The sequence below is a fragment of the Hetaerina americana genome, unplaced genomic scaffold, assembly GCF_022747635.1.
Source record: "Hetaerina americana unplaced genomic scaffold, ioHetAmer1.1.p SCAF_4, whole genome shotgun sequence".
NCBI classification, from domain to species: domain Eukaryota; kingdom Metazoa; phylum Arthropoda; class Insecta; order Odonata; family Calopterygidae; genus Hetaerina; species Hetaerina americana.
Genome location: NW_027286985.1, coordinates 82,567,621 through 82,580,204, shown reverse-complemented (window position 1 = coordinate 82,580,204; position 12,584 = coordinate 82,567,621).

Sequence of the window (12,584 nt, the reverse complement as noted above, 5' to 3'; positions counted from 1 at the left end):
GTTTATCAACTCCATCCGAAGCATTCTGCGTTGAATATACGATAAATTGAAAGGAAGATAGCGGTAGGGAAAACGCCAAGCTATCGCAATGAATACCTCCCCGAAAAGTCTTCCGACATCTTAATTAACAATCTTTTTTTGTCATATTTATGATTTTTCGATATCAAGTATCATAACTGCCACGGAAAACAGATATTTGGAATATTTTTCATAGCTATATGAAGCGCTTCCTCAATTTCCGTTCACTAGGTTTCCGAATTTCTTGTTGAATTTGGAAAAAAAAAGTATTGGTGGGATCTTTTGAATGAAATTGAATGAATAATTTCCAAACATCAACATATTTGAATTTTTCTTAAGCAAATAAGAGGCTATTGAGTTGAAAAAAGTGATGAGAGATCCCTTTTTTTTGATGTACCACAGGAGATTTTGTTAAGATCGACTGGCTTGATTGAACAGTCTCCGACGGACGGTTCCAGGCAAAGCCCTACTGAAAACCGAAAGCATTTCGGGGTAGAACTTAGAGAGATAATTGCAACTTTAATACACCTTTGCGTTGAAGAAAGTGAAAATTCTTTCGTGCAGCAAATTTAAACTCAATCTGTCAATTATTTTTGGCGAATACGTGGAATGAAGGGTAGAGATTTCCAGATGTATTTATTGGTATAAGGATTATGCGATGCCCTGTGCCAAAGACTCAGTACCAAAGTTGCGAGAGTTTGTAAAACTTCAGGATTTACGTTTATTTTCAAACATCTCCGAAATTAAAAATACTATTTTGTCCTTGCATAATGGCAAAACATGAAAACAAACGAAATGTTTTCATTAAAACGATACTGCAAATCACCGTGCCTACCTCCAGGAAAGGAAAACATATGAGTGTTGGAAACTAGCTATATATTATTTTAATCGAATTGTCCATTTGTATTTTTTTCCATCAAAGATGTCCGTTTTTCCAGCCTGTATGTTCTCCTGCCGAAGTCACGAATCTCTTATATTATTTGATGCATAACGGTGTTTACTTTTAGAATCTGCTCTACGTATCTCGTTAGCTATTGATGGCAAAGGCAAGGCCGAAATAACGATTGTTATACGATTCCTACAGAATATTTTCAATCCATTTTCGATTTTCGTTCCTCGGGATGGACATATACGGATCTGGCTGCGACGTGAATAACGTTTTTTCATTAAAACCGTACCGTGGTAATTGCGGCATTGTTTTGCAAAAAACTAGAATGGGCGCTAAGCTTGAGCCGTAGGGAAGGAAAGGAAATGGAAGTTTTTTTTTAAAGGAGATTATTTAGGATAAGGTTGAAATAAAAAATGAGGAAGATTATCAGACAATAGGCGAAAGAAATATTACCGGTTTAGGTAAAAGAAACACGGAGACTAGAGTAATAGAAATATTCCACGTCACAAGAGTTTGGTTAAGACAATTTCGAAGGAAATGACGGAGGGTAAGAGATATCGAGGAAGAATCCATCTTAAGTGTACTCTGACAGGCTTAACAGATAATGGAAGATTCTGTGTCAATAATACAGAATGGAAAAAGAAGCGCAGGAGATAGAGCCGACTGGAAAACTACTGTAGACCAATCTGAGGATTGAGCACCTAAGGGGAAATAGATATCATCACGATTTATTGACACGAGTATTGGCTTGTTCAACTCTTCCGTTACCTGCCTATCTCTTCATTCCCTCCTAGCTCCTTGTACGGATATTCTCAATTACTTACTTCTTTTATTCCATCCTTAGACGTCCTCCACAATTAACCCCCCCCCCACCCTCCCTCTTCTCCCTCTATCTTTTATTTTCCCTTTCATTCACAAGTTGATAGAGAGACGATTTAGTTTACTAGGTTTTGTTTGATCATCCGCAAACCTAATGGACTTATTCATATGGCCAATCACTTTTATTTCCAGCTCAAGTTCTTCCCATGCTATCCTAAAAACTTCTTTAAAATGCATACACGATGACGAAATGCAATGATAAAATGTCAATTGTAACATTGCAATGGTACGAGCTAGAAATTCAAGTGGCCGCCGATGATTCAGTTGGTTAGATTTGCAAATGATCAAGCAATCAAGCGTCCAAGAGTTTACAGTTATGGGAAAATGTTTCACAGAAATAATGCAAGAGGTTTGGGAAGAAAATTAGGCAAACAAAAATAAAAGAAAAAAGATTCCCGGGGGCTAGAATGGCTAAGTTAAATATTAAATTAAGAGCGAATAAACTAGAGTAAGTGGATACGTTTTGGGCATAACCTTAAGAGGTAATAGGTAAGTGAGGGCATCAAAAGAAGCGAAAGCAAATGAAGGATTTAGAATTTAAAAAATAGATAAAAGCCACACTAAATGAAGATGTAAAGAAAATATTATAATTAATTTGTTGCATAGTACTTCATGGAAATGAGAATTGGTCCTCGAGGAACTAGGATGAGTGCGAATTTGAGGCTTTTTAGATGTGGGTACGACGAAGATTGGAGAAAATAAGTTTGGCAGAGAAGTGAAAAGACGAGATTTAAAACGTGTTGGCGAAGAGGAAGTCGCGGGGAAAATCAGGCAAATGCAGAGAAATGAGGGAAAGAAAGTATTTAGAGATAGTGGGATTTCTAAGGAAGTGACAGGACGTACTTTAGGTAATCTGGTGAGAGAAGGAAGAGATTTACTCTTTTACGCTTTTTGGACAGCATGGACTCAGAAAAAAGTTACGGAGAAATACATAGCAAAAGGAAAATCAGTATCGCACTTCGAAATTAATAGACGTATGTACTGTCCAAGATCCACCTTTAAATGGTTAAATACCTTGACCCTAAAAATAACCCTATCATAACCTTCTAAGGAGTTTTGCCGTCACCCGTTCGACGAAAGGCTTCTAAAACCATTTGGCTAAGTCAGTTTTTCTTCTAAACGACTACATTCCAAATTCTTCTATTTTTTTCTCCGCTGCTACTATTTTTCAAGCCTCACAGCCGCGGAAAAAAATGTCTGTGCATGGATTTATAGGACGAACCGTTTCCCTATGTTCAGTCTTATGTCCGTACCGCTCTGTGCAATACCGTTAGTTATTGTCACTACTGATACGATTTTTGCTTCTAATATCAAGCCTTCTTATTCCCACTCTCCCCTCGCTTTAGATAATAATTTTAAAAGTCACCCTCAACTCCTCTTCTAGCGTTCCGTTATTTTTCTTCAGACCTGGCCGTGGATCTCGAAGGAATTTGGCGGGGAGCTTCAACTTTGCCGTCACTTCTGACTTTAGAACACGAGGAGGACATGGCGTCGTTTGAGAGTTCCACGGCCAACGGATGAATATTTGGGAAGGAGAGGCCAATGCCTCCCTTCAAGGTGCCTCACCTATATCCGTAAGAAGTAAAGGAGGAGTTGGGTTTGAGGTAAAATAATCTGTTAATTTCTCATCAGAGGTTAACAGCAAACGGCCGCGCATCGGGAATTTTTTTTCTAAGCAACCTAATATGTTGGCATAATTTTATCCAATACTCATTTTACTTTTTTTCTTTAAACTAGCAGCTCATCTCGCATGCGCAATGAAGTATTTTACACTTCAACTTCATATTGCATTTAGTTGTAGGTAACACTATTTCCAATATTTCAAATATTATACTTACATATATTTATTGGCATGCCGTTTAAGCTTAAATTTGATGTCACATACCTAATGTGTGCACCCCCTGCCATACTTCCTATCGGTGGCTTGCAGGATGCAGGATACATATAGATGTACGCATGAAGATGTGTACTTCTGAGAAAATAAACCTTTACAGCCTCACACTCACACACACTTGACGGGGTTGGAAAAAGATTTGCGTATCAAGTAAACTACCCAAGAAAGAATCAGATACTTGATAACCCCTTGAGAACATTTGCGGAACAGGATTAAGAAAACTAGGGTTCATTTAACAAATGGTGGGGAAATATTTGAAACTAAAACGTTCAAGAGAAGTGTTATTTCCCGTTGGTTAGACCTCACTTTCATTATGCATCGAATTTTTTGGGACTCTTCGGGGAAGGACGTAATGACGGGGTACAAAGAACATCTTCCCTTTCCGTAAAGAGTCTTTAAGAATAAGCATAAATCGGCACACAATTTTTGAAATACGTGTATTGCGTGACATTAGATACATGAAGATTACAAGCAAACTTAACGCATTTAACACAGGGACGGAAGAAATAAAACTAGCACAATGCATTGATAAGCGAGACCACAGTGATAATTAAAAATAAATATTATTGCAGAACTGATCGTTATAATGAATCTCTCTTCCCTTCGTAAACTTTCAACTGACAGAAATATAAAACAATTACGACCACTTATCAATCCATAATTACTCTTATTGGTGGTGACCTAAACACCCCTCGCCTTCTTCTCCTTCTGTCCCTACTACTTCGATCGCTTTACCTCAAAGCACTTCCTAGATAGGTTAATTTACACCTACTCCAGTTTATGAAATGACATTTTAATATTGAAATGAAATGAAATTATTAACTTTGTAATGACACCCACTTTATCTAAAACTCGACCCAGGTTTCGGCGTTGAACGTCATCATCAGGTGGTCCTCACAGACGCCAACTTGGTATATATACATTCTGAGCGGGGAAGGGGGTGTTGGTCAGAGAGGGAGGGCAAGGGAGGATGGAGGGGTAAAAAAGTTAAAATGTAGGTGGGAGGAGAAGATAATTACAGCTTTACCTTACCTTTTCACCCCTCCACCCTCCCTTACCCTCCCTCTCTGACCAACCCCCTCTCCCCCGCTCAGAAGGTATATATACCAAGTTGGCTTCTGTGAGGACCACCTGATGATGACGTTCAACGCCGAAACCTGGATCGTGTTTTAATTTAAAGTGGTTAGAATCTCAAAGTCAATAATTTCATTTAATTTTAACATTTTATGTGAATTCCATTAAGTTACGCCGGAGACAACAAATTCTATTTTAGTATTTGTTTTGGTTTTCCTCTTGGCTTTATGCGAAAACTGCAAAACTTCTTTTGTTTAGTTATGTTTATTATATGGATCAATATAATCTATTAATCTAGTTGACTGATAAAAATAGTCTATTTCAGCCGTTTTTATCCTATCTATTTGTTCATTATTTTCTTTTGTAAATCTCAAATCGTAAAAGTCACGTGAGATTACCTTTGCCACCTAATAACCAACTTACATGAAAAAATCAACAATCTACCTCCATCCTCTTTCTCTAAACACAAATGTTCGGTGATATAATATTCTACGTTTGCTGTCAATATGTTAATAATGATTTCTTTACGCATTTTCCTTCCTTTTATCTGCTATCAATTGCATAATCTTTTGAGGTTATCACTACGCCGAAGTAGTTTTCCTTCACTTTTGTCCTATGTACATACAGGTATATGTATGTTGGACCAGTTTTCGTTCGCACTATATTAACATCCCACATCCTTACGGGGTATTTTTTGCATGTTAACTCTTTATACACCGTTGGTTTAGTTTCCTCCCTATATCACGCCCGGCTGTTCTCCTTCTTGGCTCCTCCTAAGCACTTTACGAGGCTAACCGTTTCAGAAATCGGCAACAAATCATCTGGGTTACTCGCTTAACAATATACTTTCTGGATCGATATCGCTGTTGAATTTAACGCCTACATTGAACGAAAACAATGAAAAACCATACATTCTTTTCATACGTTTTAATGAAAAAATAATTCTTCATTTTGCACAATAGTGCCCAGCTTCAGGCACTCAAAACAATCGATGATGTCATGGAACTTTGCTTTCTTCATGAGCCCAGAAGAATTTAACATGATTTTTATCTAGAAATTTTTCACCAAAACATTGACCATAAGGTTCAATTCATAAAATTTCAAATCTAATTTTATCCTTGTTTAAAAAAAATCAAATCAAAATATCTTTTACAAATAGCCAATAGCTGATATCATGACATTTCTTCATGTTCATAAAATGCATGCGTCAAAACTAATTTGATCCAAAAAAATAAAATACCACGTGTTATACATTTAAAGAAGAGGGTTAGAAGATTTTTTTGGGGGAAAGGTTTTGGGTTAGTTAAATGTTTAATAGAATATCTTATCTGAGCATATTATAAGCTGAATAATATTTAAAAGTGAATATTTACATAGGATTAATTTCATATTGCAACATTTCTGGGCATTACTTTTACTTCACATAGTTGACTTCAAAATTAATGAAAGAATTTATTCAGATGCGTACAATCAACAAAATCGAAGAAGCATTTGCAGTTGAATATCTTTTGCTTGCAGCAGTTTGAAGGAATAGTTTTGAAACTGTATCGCTCTTATAGCAGATATTATTACGAGTAACCGGCTCACATGGTGACGGACGACCCCTCCTCTTTCAGGAAGGACGTTATCTGTGCTCACACAGTGAGCTTTCGTGTCAGTGATCTCTACGTTAAACTTTCCTCCATCTTCAACCCTGTGACTAAATCAAATTTCTTGAGTTATATCCATTTTAAGGCAAACTTCGAATTTCCAACTTTTCTCCGTGATGTAAACAATAATAAAGATATTCTTTTAATCTCTATCATTGAAATTAAGACATCATTATGTTAACACGGTTGCTTATGAGTGGAAATCGAATATTCATGGTTATACATAGTAGTCTCGTGTATACATAGTTTTGTTTTCGCCTTTTGTTTTCTCTTCGGATTTTCGATAACTTGAAAAGCTAATAAAATTATTTTTCTCCCTGTGGACAAACATATAGCAAATTTTTTTTCGCGCTGTGGACATACATATAACATTGGCGGGGTAGAGGAGCTTGAGTGACCTAATGATCCCTAGAGCTGTGAGTAATACTGCATATCCTGACAGGGTCACCCATTCCATATACGAGAGATCCGAGGAATGGGAGCCATTTTTATGGAAAAGGTATTTTTCTTACAGAATTTGCTTCTTACTGAGGGCACCGCAAAAGAACCTATGGCAGAAAAAGTAATGCAAATGTATTTTTCCAAAGTTTTTATACATAATTAAAAAGTGAAATATCACATTTCAAATTCATTTATCACAAAATATCAAAATTTCACCAGGCTTAAGCGCCTACAATTGAGTTTCTTTGAGGAGTCGAAATCTGATAGAATGCAGATTAAAGATATGGATTCGTGTTTAGAAGAGCAGTAATGAGGGCAAAGGGAAACCACTTCACTCATTTATGTCCCTAAAAATGTCACTGATTGACCCAAACGTTTAGTTTTTCATGGATTTAATCATTTTTTTGCTAACTCTGAAGAGAGATTGGAGTGCATCAAAATTGCTCTGGTTTCACTGTTTACAAGGTTTGCATGCCTATACCGTGATGTACGTATGGCATGGGTCCGCATTGCCCTTACATGATCTCCCCCCCCTCCCACCCTCGAAGGTCGAGGCACACAGCAGAACTCTCTCTGGCAAGGTAGGGAACTATTTCACCCCTCATGCGCCCCACACACTCCCAGGGAAGCAGCGACGATCCTCGAACCACGCCCCCCTCCCTCGAAATACCCCCCTACCTCACACCCTCTCTCGACTGCTGCCAGTAAAACATTATAGCATCGGCGCGCGCGGCGAGAGGAAATTTCCACTCCGTCCCTCGGCCTGTCCACGCACGCACTCGGGCGCGCATACAAACACACAAACACACTAGTGCAGGGAAGAGACCCTTGGGAATAAAAAGAGGGGGAAAATAGGAAAGTACAAATAAACTGCACTGCGGAGAGGCGTGTTCATCTTGTGCAAACCGAGAATTCTCCGGCTTGGCGCATGCCGCGACGCAGAGAGCACATAGGAAGACCCAACAAAACTATGAGTAACGAATCTGATGATGATTCACCACACAGAAACGCTCCATTGCTAGTAAAAAAATAAATTAATGAATAATTGTGGTGATCTAATGACGAAATAAATCAATTAGTAACTTCAAAATTCATGGAAACCATTTTTTTGTGCGGCTATCGCTTCCTTTTTAAGATTTTCCGAAAAATATTTGCGAAATAACTCAATATTCTATTATGACTGCCTTCATTTGTATCAAGTAGGGGCAATATGAAGTAGCTACAAACAATCCACGGAAGTCCCGGGACCAGTATACGGCACCATGGTAGAGAGAACACTGAATTAAGTCATGTAAATACATGCACAATAGCTATCTTTTACCATTACGAGTTGATTTATGTGACTAGACGTGATTATTGTATTGCTGTGTTGAGATTTTTTGTGAGATTAATGAATATGCAACGGTAATACCAAAATGCGTGTTTTCCAAATCTCTGATACCTAGCTACTTCGAACATATTTTCTCCAAAATAAGCTAACCATCAATATATATAAAAATATAAATACATATATATATATATATATATATATATACACTCATATATCTTTATTTATTGATTGATGATTAGTGTACTTATGGACACTTTATATATATATATACTATATATATATATATATATATATATATATATATATATATATACACACACACACATATGTGAAAGACACAAAAGTATATATCAATACAAATTGTTATGAGTACACACGTATGCACGAATAAAATGGCAAACATATGAGACCTTTGTCATGCAAAGAGTAGGTTTTTCACAGAAATATAGGAAATATGGTCTTCACAATGTAAAATTCTTTACTCTAATTTAAATCGTTCAAATCATAAATATTTTTTTCTGTAGGAACAGGTTTACTTTTGAAAGAGAATATGATTCCATTTCAAATCCATATTTTGCAATGTCTTCCATAAAACCGTTCCTTCGATCATAAAATTGTTGTCATGGCTTAGGCAGCATAGAAAAGAACCTTTTGCTGCCATATAATCATTATAAACTATAATAATAATTAAAAAATGACCGAATATTGGCGTATTTTGGGTATTACTGGAAAAATAACTTACGTTGTTGCAGCATGCTAAAAAGCTTTCAGCATGGCACAAATAGTTTTTTATCCTAAATCACTGGCTTCTTCGCCCCGTGATAGATACTTTCTATCTCCGTTCAACACCATCCAAAAGATCTACGAGTAATCTTTTTCTAACCCAACCCCTGTCTTAGCTTGTGTTCCTCCCTCAATTGCAGACTTCAACCCACCATTATCCTTTACTATATGCTCCAAACTCTTTCTTTTTCTCTTTCCAATTGTCTTCAGCATAATTTCTCTCTTTCCGACATTTAGTTTAGCTTTAGCGCTTCACTAATCATATGCATAAAAATTAAAAATACGCTTAAAAGTATAAACTATGAAATATGAATAAATTCTTGTTGTTTTTATTTATGAATATGATGAATCATTTATGGATGATATAAATATGTACAAAAATTTAATTAAGAAATATATGTTTAAAGTAGCCACTTACGAGAGCAAATAACATTACCAAACCAATACATGCATGATAACGAAATAGCCAGATATTATCGCGAGAGTCAATAAATTTATAGAACGATAGATCATCGTTAGGTTTCCGTGGAGCGAATCAATTACATCTTTTTTTTCAACGTAAACATGATCATGTGATTCTGAGTTAAATATGGAAACAGATAAATATATCTTGATGTTTGAAGTCTGATAATTAAAGTAAATTCTACGAGGCAGACTACTGTGAGCTACCAAAAGTCGTGGTCATTAATTCCCGAATTGGTCATGAATTATTTACAGATTTGATACCATCGCAGGTAGGGCAGATAAAATGCACTGTTTTTCTGGATGTGTCCAAACAACAATGAATTTACTATCACTAAATTATATAACGTCATGTTTCATTGGCGATCGTGGAACGTTAGCTCGCACTCAGTGGAAAACCACATGCGGACATTTGTACAACTGAAGAAAATATTCCCTTCTCTGTAACTGAAACGAAACCATGGCAGCTTGCCATGCGGGCACCGGACATCAAAAAGGAAGAAAGAGATGAAAATGAGAGATGCGATCCCGAAGGGTATAAATGAAAAAGAAGGTGAGAAAATTTCACTGTAAATAGCATCCAAAAATGTATATACTATACGTCACCATCAACCAATCCTGAGATTTGTTGGATTGGATTCTCCTTCCACCTCTCCTGCCAGCTAACCACTTACATCTGTTCATTTTTCTTCGTTTTCTGGTCTCTTTATTAATCCCGCGCGTGGCGGGGGGTGTTAATGCACCAGCCATACGTTCACAAATATGAGCTGATTCATGCACATGAATTTGTTTGCTCGCAGGCACAAAACCACACAACATATATAATGTAATTGTAGATATTTATCTAAATATATCATTACAGTTTTTAAGTAAAAATAATTGGTAATTGTCTCATATTCTTTTTCAGGTGATTCCGTCATTAAATTATTATATGCGAATCCAGCAGTTATCCGACTTTCATCGTTGATTTAAATTTGCATCTCAATGCATGTAATCATTTATGCCCTTAGTAATAACAACATTGTTCCTACAGATACACTACCAGACAAAATATTTCATTTTTTTTGCGTTAGGTCAAACGGCATTAATAGCCACAAGAGGTTCAAGATTGAAATATGCCCGCAAAATCCATAACCCTTTTTTAAAATTCCCAATTCTTAAAAATTCCTAACGCTTTTCAAAATCCTCTTTTTACATCTCTAAGTGCACCAATTCACATTTAAACCTACACCATATCCGGCAAGCTAATGTAATGGTGAGTGGCGGAGGGTTGTAGAGCACCGTCCATGCTTGCACAAGTATTGGTTAACAAATGAATTTGAACATTTATTAGCTCATGTACAGATACACTCGTGCATACAATGTGCACCGCGTAATCATTGGAGGGCCGTTAAATTTTCGTTATTAAGTATTTATATTCGGGTTTTTGAACTAGGCTTTATTGTAATTACACGTCGTGCGGGGAAGAACGAGTACATGAATATATTGGGGTTGTATCTATCTCTCTCGTATTTTATCTAGGTGGTCAAACCGAAACACATAGTATGATTCCTTAATAATTTCCTCAGTGCAACTTGAAAACTGAGGTTTTCTGTAACCACTTAATGTGTTGTGACTGGAATCTTTCTTTGTATTGCCTTCCGCTCACTTAAATTTAAACGGTTGCCCCTTAGCAACGCACCTAATGCCTGTGTGTAAGTGCGAACAAAAATATGTGAGTCTACACATCCGCCTTTTCGGTGTTTCCACGCGATTCTTTTTTCGGATGTTACCTATAGGGTTTTCCCGTTGGCCACTCGAACTTTTTGCTCTCCTTCGAAATCATATTTCCGTCACTTTCAACCTTACTTCTCTTTTATTGTCGCGGAACATCCCTCTCGAACCCCCGACAAAAATATCGCCTATTATTAGGGGTGGTGACCTGGCACCCCCCGCCAAACGCCCTCGCGGTGGCTTGCGGGGTACCACGTTAATGTTATGTATTTCTATATGTAGCGTTTTCTACCTTCTCAGATTGATTTCGGTAGGTTTAGGTTTTTCTTCCCGTAGAATAAAACCTTTTGGTTAATTCTCGCCTTTCACTTACATCTTCCTGTTTTTCATTTCACTTGATCTTCTTTCCTTCTAGATACACGTACGTATATAATAACTCCGTTTTGAATTGTCAGCATGTTCGATGTTCATACATACTGTGACAAGAGTCATACAAATGTGCATGACTCTTGTCTGTGCATCCTCTTGGTAGTTGCAGTTTTTCTTTTTATTCGTCTTTAATGTAGTTTCATTGAAGTCAACCCCTGTTAAAAGGCTATAATGGTATTAAGTAATAAAACAAACGCCACCTTTAATAACCATAGATGTACTCACTTATTAATTCTTTGAAATGAAGGATGGATTCTTCTCATTTCCTTGTTTATACCAGATTTATGTTGAAAGAAACATTTAGAAATCATAGATTTTTGAAATAGATCTCTCTTATATACCGTAGTGGTCCAAGCTAGGCTGGTAAGATACAATAAAAAATTTTGATAACAGTATTCAATTTCTATAAACTCTATATCACCTCAAAAGATTTAATTTGATAACGGCGCCATCTTCATTTTCATCACTTTAAGCCTTGGGTGTTCTACATAAAAACTCAGCTAGTTTCCCATTAAGCTGTTTTCAAACCTGCAATAAAGGTAGGAATGGTCTGAAAATGTATGGAAGCAGAACCAATGAGCAGTCGTGCACATTCCAACAATATTACCAGCGGTTATCCCTAGAATCACTGCTTCACTTTTCTCTCCAGTAGAATTATTCCCTCGGGCTTGATTTTGTGGAAATCCGTTGCTGGTAATTAGCAATCCCAAGTATGCCGACAAATAATCAAGACAAGAAAAAATATAAAAATATGAACTATCATCGGATTGCAAGTAATGTACGTAGTAATGTATTTAGATAGATGAATTCTAAACTTGGGGAGACGAAGGTTGAATGAAAACTGGTTTATATTCCCTCGGACACCCAATGCTGCGTAAATATGTACTGGAGCTAAGTGAGAACCCACGGTCTCCGCTGGAAAGGAGGCTAAAAATCTTGCCGAGAACGTGTGAATTTCACATTTGCGGTATGAATTAGTCTGAGGTACTTATGCTCGATTAACATCCATCATAAATACCAAAC